Source organism: Ixodes scapularis, unplaced genomic scaffold (assembly GCF_016920785.2).
Source record: "Ixodes scapularis isolate PalLabHiFi unplaced genomic scaffold, ASM1692078v2 PGA_scaffold4__175_contigs__length_147842914, whole genome shotgun sequence".
In the NCBI taxonomy this organism is placed as follows: domain Eukaryota; kingdom Metazoa; phylum Arthropoda; class Arachnida; order Ixodida; family Ixodidae; genus Ixodes; species Ixodes scapularis.
The window spans coordinates 134,382,086-134,394,280 of NW_024609879.1; the positions used below are offsets into that span (position 1 = coordinate 134,382,086).

At 41.3% G+C, this 12,195-nt stretch overlaps 1 pseudogene; it reads right to left on the minus strand.

Annotated features, from left to right (window-relative positions):
- Positions 1 to 369: 369 nt before the first annotated feature.
- LOC115311909 lies at positions 370 to 9,237 on the minus strand (annotated as a pseudogene).
- Between the last annotated feature and the right edge of the window lie 2,958 nt (positions 9,238 to 12,195).

Sequence of the window (12,195 nt, forward strand, 5' to 3'; positions counted from 1 at the left end):
TGACGGCAAAACAGAGTTGTCGACTGTGTACACAGAAGAAAAAAAGTAATCGAACTCGCTTGCGATAATCTCTTCATCGACAATCGCCCTTCCGCTATGACTAAGCTCCTTAATCGTCACAGTCTTTTTTGTCAAGTGCGCCCAAACCTTTCTTGGGTTTTTCTTGAGGAATTTGTGCATTGTGATATTAAAATAACGATATTTAAATGTGCGCACTAAGGTTCGTAACTCTTGACGTAGATGTGGAAGCTTAAATTTTAAACTTGGTTAGAACCTTTCTAATCGATTTATTTTTCGTTTTGGATGTAAGATATCTCGCGTCACCCATGGGCTGTTCTTTCTTTTTCTTGAACGCTCTGGAACAACCTTCTCAATACATGTAAAGACAACCTGCTTGAAAAAGAGCCAACGCTTATCCACCGACTCCTCGTTTTCCTCGTAAAAAACAGTAAATCTGTCAAGAGCAACTTCCTAGAAGTCGAGAATATCGACATCGCTTGCAAGGGTGAAATCACGATAACGTTTAACCTCGGGCACTTTGTACGAATAATGCGGAACAGATAAGTCACACACAACTATTGCGTGGTCAGATATACCATCCGCTATTAATACATCAAGAACACTTCTGGTAATGACCTCAGATAAAAACACAAGATCAAGTAATGACTCGCAGCCGTTTGACACGCTCGTAGGACATTTGACCACCTGGCTTAAATTATTGCTAAAAGCAGTATCAACAAGCAGTCTTGAATGTTCACAGCTCCCTTTGGGGCATCACGCTGTCCCAGTCTACGTCTGGCAAGTTGAAATCACCGGCCAATACTACTCGTGAAAATTGCGTAGTTTTGAAATGAAGAAACTCAAATAAACTACGTAAAACATCTATACTAGCTTGGGGACATCTGTACATTCCTCCTACAAGCATTAACTGGCTACCAAAGCATATAGTAGCCCAAACCATTTCACAGTCATAGTTGTGTTCAATGGACGTGCACTGAAGTGTCTCGTTGACCAGAAGAGCGACCCCTCCCCCTCTCGAACCGCGGTCACGTCGGAAAACTTTAAAACCATCAGGGAAAACACTAATATCACTTATTAGACTATGCAACCAAGCTTCTGTCATAAGCAGGATCAAATGCCAATAGAGCACCTTCCAGATCCACCGCCTTATTGGCAGCACTTAAAGGGACACTGACACCCCCCAAATTTTTTTTTAATTTTTTTGCCAGGCGCTTTATTATGGTGTCGGAGGACTACCCAATTAATATTTTGCAACAGAGTAGCGTATTTTTTTAATAAAGTCAAAAGGCGCAACTGCTCGAAACCGAAACCGAAACCCGACGGAGGTCGGAGAAGTGGAGAGAGGGGAGTGAGTGGCGGAAGTCACGTGGCTACACCCGACCGTGTTTTTTTTTTTTTTTTTTTTTTCTCCTTCCCGGTAGCAGACGACACGCGGTGTTTGGGAACTGCTCGCCGTGGGATTCTTTTGCAGTTATGTATGTTCCGCTCGTTGTTCTCTACTCCAAGATGAGTTGTTTTGTACATTGAGGAGTTGGAGATGAGTAGTGAGTGCCCGTGGTGAATTTTGATCGGCTCCGAAAAGAATACACCCAAGATGTTGCGTGAAAAGCTGGCTCACATGTCCCGCGTCCGAAACAGAAGTGGCATTGTGCGACAGAGTTTCCGAAAGATCAACGGGATCGGGACCAATGGCTGGCTGCAATTCCTGTAAACCATTTACGGGCACCTCGGAAAGCGGACGCTACCCGATTTATATGCTCCTTGTATTTTGTGGAAAGTGATTACATTGAGTTCGCAGGTGTCAAAAAGGATATCCCATACCATCTAATTCAGCGACGTGTCGTCCACAACATTTGTTTCTTATTTTTTTTTTTTTGTTTCTTCAGTAATAATTGTAAACAAAAAAAAAAAAAAAAAAGAGAAGAAATGTAAACATCAGAAAATATTTAGAAAAAAAAAAAAAGTTTCACGGGGTATCGAACCCGGCTCTACCGGGTGCGAAGGGGACGTCTTTCCCACTGACCTACTGGGGCATATCGAAAGTGGGGGTATCTTTTTCCTTAGTAATAATTCAGCCGATAAACTGTAAGTTGGAAAGTTTGCTGCCGAATTTCCTCTAGCAAAAGCACTCCCGGGTCGAAATCGGGATGCACCACGCTTTGGCGACATTCTCACCTAGTAAAGAAATCGTACGCGTGCATATTCCACTCGAAGTAGACACGTCGCGCTTGACGTTTGCGCGAGCGATGTCTTCAGCCACAAGAAGGGAGCGACGGCTCGGCGACGTCCTCGTGCAAATCGGCTTGGTGGTCGGGCGTGTCGTACGGGATGAAGACCAATTCTTTTGATCAGTCCCAAATTTCTCTTTTAAAGGCAGACAAAATTCGCCGGTACCGCGAACGACAGTTCTGAAATAGAGGTCCCACGCCCGTCGTCCGCTGCCATCGCCGTCCTTGCGAGTCCCACGATACGCGAAACGACGCACGCACAGAATGCTTCCGGTTGTCTGTGGAACTTTTTTTTCAATCAACGTATTTGCAGCTTTTTAGAAGCCACAAAAAATGGGTTTTATATTTTTTTCTATTTTTAATATTGAGTGTGTGCTTTCAGTGACCCACGACTTTGATTAAATTTGGTGGTCGCATCGATACCTTAGAAAACGGCCCGTGACCGCGGAAAAGAGAGTGAGCGAGACTCGAACCGGCCAGTTCTTGATCGGCGGTTTTCGGGCGGAAAAAAACCGAATTTCGAGCCGCAAATTCTGTTCTGTGTAGTTGAGCTCTCATATGTCACGTACAACTAAAAATTTCGGCGAGCATAAATACCCTGTCAGTGTCCCTTTAAAGGGACACTGACACCCCCCAAATTTTTTTTTAATTTTTTTGCCAGGCGCTTTATTATGGTGTCGGAGGACTACCCAATTAATATTTTGCAACAGAGTAGCGTATTTTTTTAATAAAGTCAAAAGGCGCAACTGCTCGAAACCGAAACCGAAACCCGACGGAGGTCGGAGAAGTGGAGAGAGGGGAGTGAGTGGCGGAAGTCACGTGGCTACACCCGACCGTGTTTTTTTTTTTTTTTTTTTTTTTTCTCCTTCCCGGTAGCAGACGACACGCGGTGTTTGGGAACTGCTCGCCGTGGGATTCTTTTGCAGTTATGTATGTTCCGCTCGTTGTTCTCTACTCCAAGATGAGTTGTTTTGTACATTGAGGAGTTGGAGATGAGTAGTGAGTGCCCGTGGTGAATTTTGATCGGCTCCGAAAAGAATACACCCAAGATGTTGCGTGAAAAGCTGGCTCACATGTCCCGCGTCCGAAACAGAAGTGGCATTGTGCGACAGAGTTTCCGAAAGATCAACGGGATCGGGACCAATGGCTGGCTGCAATTCCTGTAAACCATTTACGGGCACCTCGGAAAGCGGACGCTACCCGATTTATATGCTCCTTGTATTTTGTGGAAAGTGATTACATTGAGTTCGCAGGTGTCAAAAAGGATATCCCATACCATCTAATTCAGCGACGTGTCGTCCACAACATTTGTTTCTTATTTTTTTTTTGTTTCTTCAGTAATAATTGTAAACAAAAAAAAAAAGAGAAGAAATGTAAACATCAGAAAATATTTAGAAAAAAAAAAAAAGTTTCACGGGGTATCGAACCCGGCTCTACCGGGTGCGAAGGGGACGTCTTTCCCACTGACCTACTGGGGCATATCGAAAGTGGGGGTATCTTTTTCCTTAGTAATAATTCAGCCGATAAACTGTAAGTTGGAAAGTTTGCTGCCGAATTTCCTCTAGCAAAAGCACTCCCGGGTCGAAATCGGGATGCACCACGCTTTGGCGACATTCTCACCTAGTAAAGAAATCGTACGCGTGCATATTCCACTCGAAGTAGACACGTCGCGCTTGACGTTTGCGCGAGCGATGTCTTCAGCCACAAGAAGGGAGCGACGGCTCGGCGACGTCCTCGTGCAAATCGGCTTGGTGGTCGGGCGTGTCGTACGGGATGAAGACCAATTCTTTTGATCAGTCCCAAATTTCTCTTTTAAAGGCAGACAAAATTCGCCGGTACCGCGAACGACAGTTCTGAAATAGAGGTCCCACGCCCGTCGTCCGCTGCCATCGCCGTCCTTGCGAGTCCCACGATACGCGAAACGACGCACGCACAGAATGCTTCCGGTTGTCTGTGGAACTTTTTTTTCAATCAACGTATTTGCAGCTTTTTAGAAGCCACAAAAAATGGGTTTTATATTTTTTTCTATTTTTAATATTGAGTGTGTGCTTTCAGTGACCCACGACTTTGATTAAATTTGGTGGTCGCATCGATACCTTAGAAAACGGCCCGTGACCGCGGAAAAGAGAGTGAGCGAGACTCGAACCGGCCAGTTCTTGATCGGCGGTTTTCGGGCGGAAAAAAACCGAATTTCGAGCCGCAAATTCTGTTCTGGGTAGTTGAGCTCTCATATGTCACGTACAACTAAAAATTTCGGCGAGCATAAATACCCTGTCAGTGTCCCTTTAAGCAGTCTAAAGGGGCGATAAGATCTTTCCCTTGTTTTGGTTTAAGCTTCGGAGCGCTACGCGAATCGTCCAGCCTAAGTCTGCCTAAGAACGACCGAAAAAGGCAGCCCTCCGGCCACAAGTCAGGGAGGCCAGTTTCGTGCATTCGAAACCTTTTCTGTTCAACACCCTTCCCACGATTTCCGAGACTTCTTCACAAGTTGTCTCGGGGTGTAGCCGAGACACGAAAAGAGCCTTCTTCCTCGGAGGCTTAGTCACAACACGTAACTTGCTCTCTTTGGCCGAGCCGACTGAAGCTTTCACGCGTCGGCGTGGCACGACCTGCAAGAGTCCGTCAGCGTCCACGGGTTGCTTGACGGTCGTCTTAGAGCCGTCGGCACCTGTGTATCCTCGCTGTTCCGAGAGCGCTGGCACACTGCCCCTGTCGAAACCACGCGAACCGTGACGTTCACCAGACAGTTCCAAGCGACGTTCATCAATCCGAGGAAGTCTCGTCGTTGTCGAAGGTAATGGACGCTGGTGAAGTTCGCCTCTCGATGGACGTAGAGAGGGAGGCCTCGGAGACAGACGGCCAACAGGTCGCCGACAAGGCGGATGCACTGGGCTGCATTGCTTCAGAGTACGTTGGTGCTGGTTCATTCTGTTGCACTTGACGAGGCTCGCGAGCAACAAGGGAACTCCGAAGAAGGTCAGTGTTCCGTGCTAGGTGAGTACGCAGAGACTCGTTGTCGCTCCGTAAGGACCGCACTTCCTATCTTGCGACAGAGCTCCTGCACCAGCTCGCGTAAGCGTACAATCGCTCGAGGTGTTTAAATAACAAAAATATTAATTATCCTGATTTTAGGATCTTCGAAGGAAGGCTCTGGGGAAAGTTTGATGGTCACTAATTGACCTCAAAATTGGTTCATCACATCAATATACACGGTTGAGCTAGTATAACCGAAATTATACGTAACACGATTTTTGGCGATGTTATTGAACTATTAACATTGGTACTCACCATTTTTTGTTCATCTAAGAATCTATTGACATTAATGAAAACGCGATGACAGTAATTTGGGCAGTGCAACCTGTTTCCGACCAACAGCAAGAAGTTGGATGGTGTGAAAGGAGCAGGAGAAGTTCCCTCTAGCAATACAGAAAAAAAAAGCGCCATACTGTATTTCTAGATTGCCTGCTTGATCTGCAAGTTTAACTTCTGACGTTACCCTCCAGGAGAGGAAGGTGAAATCTGAATACTGGGCTTGGCACTACCGTCCGTTTCCTTAGTAACTATTTTATATTTAGAGATAATGAACAACGAGGCCGCTTGCAGTGAACGTCGGGTATTACAAAAGTGTGGTTAGCTCGGGACTTCGGGTAACTCCGCAAATCGCCGGAGCTCCTCTCAAGACGACAGATGTACAGAATAGTTTCATACTAGCAAAGACGTTATTCACCCTTACGGAAATGTTGCTTAAAATGTAGACAACCCAAAATTTTCGCACGCGTTGTTCGTTTTGAGCAGAGTTGAGACTAAACAGGGTGGAGAATAAAAATCAATATGATATAAATCGCAGTTTGAGTAATGGTTTAAATCGTGATTTAAATTAGACCAGTTTAGATATGATTATTTTAATTAAACTTGTACCGCAAAAGTATTCCTGAAATCATTTTCATTCCCCGTTTGTCTATCATTTGACGCTTTCTTTGTGCATTTGTTTTCTTTATTTGAACAAAAAATCAACAAGGAAAAAAGATTTCTATAAAGGTGAACATGGGCATAATTTTTTTTTGAGCAAATTGGAGCGTTGAGCTGGATTTCTACTTTCTACTTCGGTCGTCAGCTATGTATCGTTCCACTGCAAAACAATCAGAACGCAAAACAAAGAAACAAAACCTAGAAGAAAAGGAATTTCCTCTCGCACTCTTGTCAAAACGTGAAAAAAAAAGAAAAATCAAAGAGAGCTTTTTATTAAAATAAAAAAAAGCGGTTTTGTTTTAGTCTGGCGGAGGTTACACAAAGAAAAAAGTTCTTAATTAAACTTTACATTACGTTCGCAGAAAGCGTTATCCTCAGCATTTTTATCTCTGCTGGGACAAATTGATAAATCAATCTGCATCTCGAAAAATCCATCTAGTGATAAAGAATTCTTACCTTGTAGCTACAGGGATTTAAATCGTATTTATCTGATTGAAATAAAATAATGCTGGTGTACATGAAATAAAGCTGATATATTTGATTTAAAGAATCGTATTTCTTTCCACCCTGAGACTGAAGCTTAAGACTATTTAAATCGTAATTTAAACCAAGATTTAAATCGCACCAGTTGATTTACAATTTTACACCATCACTTCCCGCAATCTTAATCGCGAAAATACTTTTTTTTAATTTGTATATTGTACGTTTTTTATGCGCATTTATTTTGTAAATCGCCGAGAAAGAAATATTTATATCAGGCTGAGGGCGGGTAAAAAGACGAAGCTTTGCGAGAAAACGAGAGCGTTGGTCTCCTTTCCGCAACACTGTCTTCAGTAATCCGGAATGTATTGAGCGATCAACCTGCCGTAATTAAACCGACATCAAGTGACAAGAAAAAAAAATGAAAATAGCAGTTTTTTTAGTAAATAAAGCGATTGGAATTACAGATACGACTGATGTAAAAATATTTTTATGTAAAGCGAATTAAGAATATGCGTATATAACTTATCATTAGAATCAGTGGTTGTCTCAGTCCCAGTTCACAAGACGGGTGACCTACTGCTGCAACCAACCCCCGCCTCCTCTCCCACTCCCCCTCTTTCATTACTGTGTTGTTTTTCCAAGTTGCTAGAAATTATATTGCACACGCGTTTTTACAGTTATTTTTGTGAAAATAACACGTATTTTCGAAGGGGAAGTTGGTGGAAACGAACCTATATTTGGATTACACCGTGCCGTTTGTATGTGATCGCAAACAAGTTGATAATTTACTTCGATATTTCCAAGGCATTCAAAAAGTTGATCATAATGTTCTTCTGTCTAAATTTGAGAGCTATTCTTTCAGATTCACCCACTCTGCTGGTTCCCACAAATTCTGTTCGTGTTTCGGGGGCCTCATCCGATTCTTATTAATTGTTTTTCGGAGTACCACAGCTGGGAGTGAACTTGGTTCACTTTTACTTTTAGTTTTTGTAAATAACCTTTCACTTTTTGTCAATAACTCGAAAATATGTTGTTTGCTGATGACATTAAGCTGTTTCGTTGTATTCACTTCCTTTCTGACTGCGTCCTTCTTGAGCATGACGCTTTGGCAGTGTCTAATTGGTGGTAACATAACTTCCCCGGCCTGAACGACCTGAAAACAAAGACAGCGTTGCTGAGCCGGAAGTGTTACTCATTTGTGTTTGGACTGCACTGCGATTTCCAGAGTCATGGTAATCCGCGATTTTGGAATTTTAGCCGACTCAGCATTGAACTGGAATTGCCTAGGGTGCCTTCATAAGCGCACATGAAGGCTCCCTAGAATTGCCAATGTGTCAACTATTTATAAGATCTATACTCCGCGACAACTTTTCTTGGCAATGCAGTGGAAGGTACAGGCCCGCGTCCCCTCTCCCATTTTGAGTGTACGCAGGCTCTCCTCCTCTCCCCGGAAATGGGGAGGAGGAGAGCCTGCGTACACTCAAAATAGGAGAGGGGACGCGGGCCTGTACTTTCCACTGTTGACTCTTGGTGCGATATCTAGCACCAAGGGGTTTTCTCCCCCTTGGTGCAGGTTTAGTGCGGGTATTTTGTTGCTTGGTGCGCACGAAACTTGAATTTGTTTTTTATCGTTTTGAATCGTATTCATCACAGTGCGTCTTCCTTGAACGTGTTCAAATACGGTTCATATTATTATCTACGACATATATTTTCTGGGCAAGCGCTACTACAGCTATAACCTATTACTTCAGAAACTGGGATTATGCCCTTTGTTGAGTAGATGTCGTCTACATGGCTTACTTTTTTTAGGAAAGGTTTTCAATGCAGCTGTTGCTTCATCACTGCTTTTAAGCACTGCTGGCTTTAATGTTTCCTCTCGGTGCAGTCGCACTCAATGCCCTTTTTATTCCTTGATTCTGTGCCATGGCCAATCACAAGAATACAGCTCAAATATAACAAACTAGACTTATGTGTAATATATATTTTTTGCGACATATACACCTTAAGACAAGCAATCCAGTCACTATAGTGCGTGCAAGATTATGACTTTGCTGGTCTTTTTTTACGCGTTTTTTATTCCTATGAAAGTGCACAACATTTTAGGCTTAGTTTTGTTTGGGGATATATCAAAATAAATATCATTTATAATATTATCAACCCCTTCAACTTATTGTCCTGATTTATCTATCCATTGTTACATAACAAAATACATCGCTGAAAACAGTGCTGCAAGCCATCATGTGTCTTGTGTCATCCCCTTCAACAGAGCCGCCATTTTCCCCTTTACCTCGTCTACAGTCCTAAACCTTGCCATTGCTATTTTTGGCTTTTCCCGTGTATCGATTGCTTTTTTTTTTTATTCCAGATTGTACTGGAAATTGCACTCATCGTCACATATGATTATCTTTTCCAGCGAGTCCGGTTCCGTCGTGAGTCATTACAAGCAGGCACTGGACATGTGTTACCGAACGTCTTTCTGCTCCTGACTGAGGATTTTTGCTATCAATGTATTACTTTGTGATTTTTTATTGGTCATGTAAAATGTCTTTTTTTTATTATTGTGAATCATATCTTCTACCAGCCGAATGTTTAATCGCCTAATCGTTGCGATAAAGTTTTTTTTTCTTTATTTGTTTTGCGGATATTTTCCGCATGGGGGGCAGAGATAAAGGCACAAGTGCCTGACGGAGCCTCTACCCCTCAACGGTTCAGCCGTGGCAAAAAATGTAAGGGTGTCACATGCAACAACATTGCAACTAAGCAGAAAAGACACATGCACTCTGGAAGCCGCAATCACAGGATCGCACAAGCCAGGCAAAGCGCACCATCAATGACAACAAAACAAGGCAACAAAGCAGAGTGAGGATTAGAATATACGCAGGCAATCAGTTGAAATAGTAAAACCGCTTGCGTGACACATCACATTATGAACATATTAACGTTGGACATCAGCAAAGTAATGCATGCTGTACGCAGAAAAAAACGACAAAATGAAACAACAACAAAGAAATGTACACTCAGGTAGGTCACTAATATAAAACTTTGACCAAAAGAAAATAGTGGTCTAAATTTATACACATAGTGATCACGAAGTTCAGAAACTAGAAATGGAGAAAGAAAATTTCACAATGAAAATGTAATAGCACCACTAACCAGAAGCGTTCTGCATTTACTTTTGAATTTATAGAAAGTTGTGTTATAGTTTATGTTCAATTCTGTATTGTTAAGAATTTTAATTATTTTAAAAGTTAAAGTTTGTCGGCCGTAATTTGATCTTATGGTGGGCATTTTTATCTTTGGATCTCGAAGCATATATGCGCTCACGCTGTTTGTTGGTGTGGTGTGCAGTTCGTTTTAATGTATCCATTGTAACAGTTTAAAGTAGTAAACCTGGTCAGCCTTGAGCATATTATATTTTACAAAAAGTGGCTGTGTGCTTAAGTTTCTTTTATCACCTCTATAGTTTTCACATATACGTAGTATTCTGCTTTGTAATATAATTATTTTATTGTAGTTCGTAGCTGTTGTTGTTCCCCAGACCAATATACCGTAACTAATTTTAGAGTAAAATAAGGAATAGTATAACATTTGTTTTGACCAGGTAGGTACTAAGTTTTGAATTTTATATAAGCTGCCGGTAACTCGAGATAATTCAGTTTGAAGTTTATTGCCATCAGTATTCTACGACAGGTCCTCGGAAAACCATACACCTAAAAATTGTTGATCTCTTACTTGCTGTAATAAGGTGTCTTCAAACGTAATATTGATAGAGCTGCAATCTCGTTTATTTACTGGTTTAAAAATTACATACTTAGTTTTACTTGTATTTAAACTTAAACAATTGATTTGTAGCCAATTTGATAGGTTCACGAGGTAGGCATTTGCAGAAGTTTCTAAACACTCTTTTGTAAAGCCAGAGAAAAATACATTTGTGTCGTCTGCATACATTATTAACTGAGGAGAGCCTGGTATATTTGTTATATCATTAATATATACAAGGAACAACAGAGGCCCTATAGGATAGAACCCCGAGGAACGCCGTTTTGTATTTTCAATTTATTAGATGATTGATTATTGGCATAAACGTATTGATAGCGATTTCTAAGATATGATTTGACTAGTTTTAATGCGACACATCGAACTCCGCAAGTTTGAAGCTTTCCTAGTAGAATATTGTGTTGCACAGTGCCAAAAGCTTTTCGTAAGTCTAGGAATAGGCCAAGTGTATACAACTTATTCTCAATATTTTCAACAACTTTATCTTTTATTTCATTCAGTGCTAGTTCCGCAGACTTCTTTTTCTGGAATCCATATTGAGCCTGGGTTATTATTTTATGTTTCTGAAAAAAAAAAAAAAACTGGTTAGCCTATTAATAATAACTCTCTCAAAGATCTTCGAAAAAACTGGTAGAACTGAAATCGGTCTATAATTATTTATAGTGGTCACACCGCCTCCCTTGTACACGGGAATAACTTTGGCTATTTTTAACTCATCGGGAAATTCACCACACGCAAGTGTGATATTTATTAGATGGCATAATATTGGGCTAATAACCCTCACGGTGTGCTTGATTGGTAAGACTTTTATTTCGTGATCCCCAGCGGCGACATCATTTTCTAAACTTCTTATGATTCTATCGATTTCCAACGGCGTCGTTGGAAAAAACATGATTCATTCAGATTTTTTTCTAGCGCGCATTTCTTCAAATCTGCATTTTCCCCTGTATACCTTCCTATGTTAACGAAGTGCCGATTCATTTCATCTGCTAGTTCTTTCACGATTTCTTTCACACTAGAATGGGATTGCTTGCGATTCGTTAAGTTGTTTATCATGTTCAATACTTTCTTATGATCATTGTGAATATGCAGAAATTTATTTTGATGGTAATCACATTTCTCCTTTTTTAGGTCGGAGTTTAGTTTGTTTCTGTATTTTTTAAATTGTGCCAACATGTGGGGATCACGACACTAAATAAAAGCATGATATATTTTCTTTTTTTCTTTTATACTTTTATATAGGTCGCCTGTTATTCATGGTTTTCTCATTTTTCTACGTCCTGTTTTACTTCGCCGTAAAGGAAAAGCTGCATTATAGCACTGTTTAAATTTAGACAGAAGCTTTTATAGTCATCTAAAGTGTTATGCTCTTCGTAAATGTCATTCCAGTTTTCTTGCTCTATAAGGATGCCAAAATGACTTAGCGTTTCTTCATTTATGGTCCGATGCCAAAAGATTTCTGTACAGTTGTTTCTTTCCTTACCTAAAGACGATCCTAAGCAGAAGATAGGCAAATGGTCACTAATATCGTACAAAAGTGCACCTGCCGTAGTCTGACTGTTATCAACGTTTGTAATACAGACGTGAAGAGACGTTGCAGTGTCTGCGGTCACCCTGGTTGGTAGTGTTATTACATTGCTACAGGCATACTGATGAGTGACATCGCGGGATTCTCTCGCATGCAGATCGTTAGAAATTGTATCTATGTTTATATCTC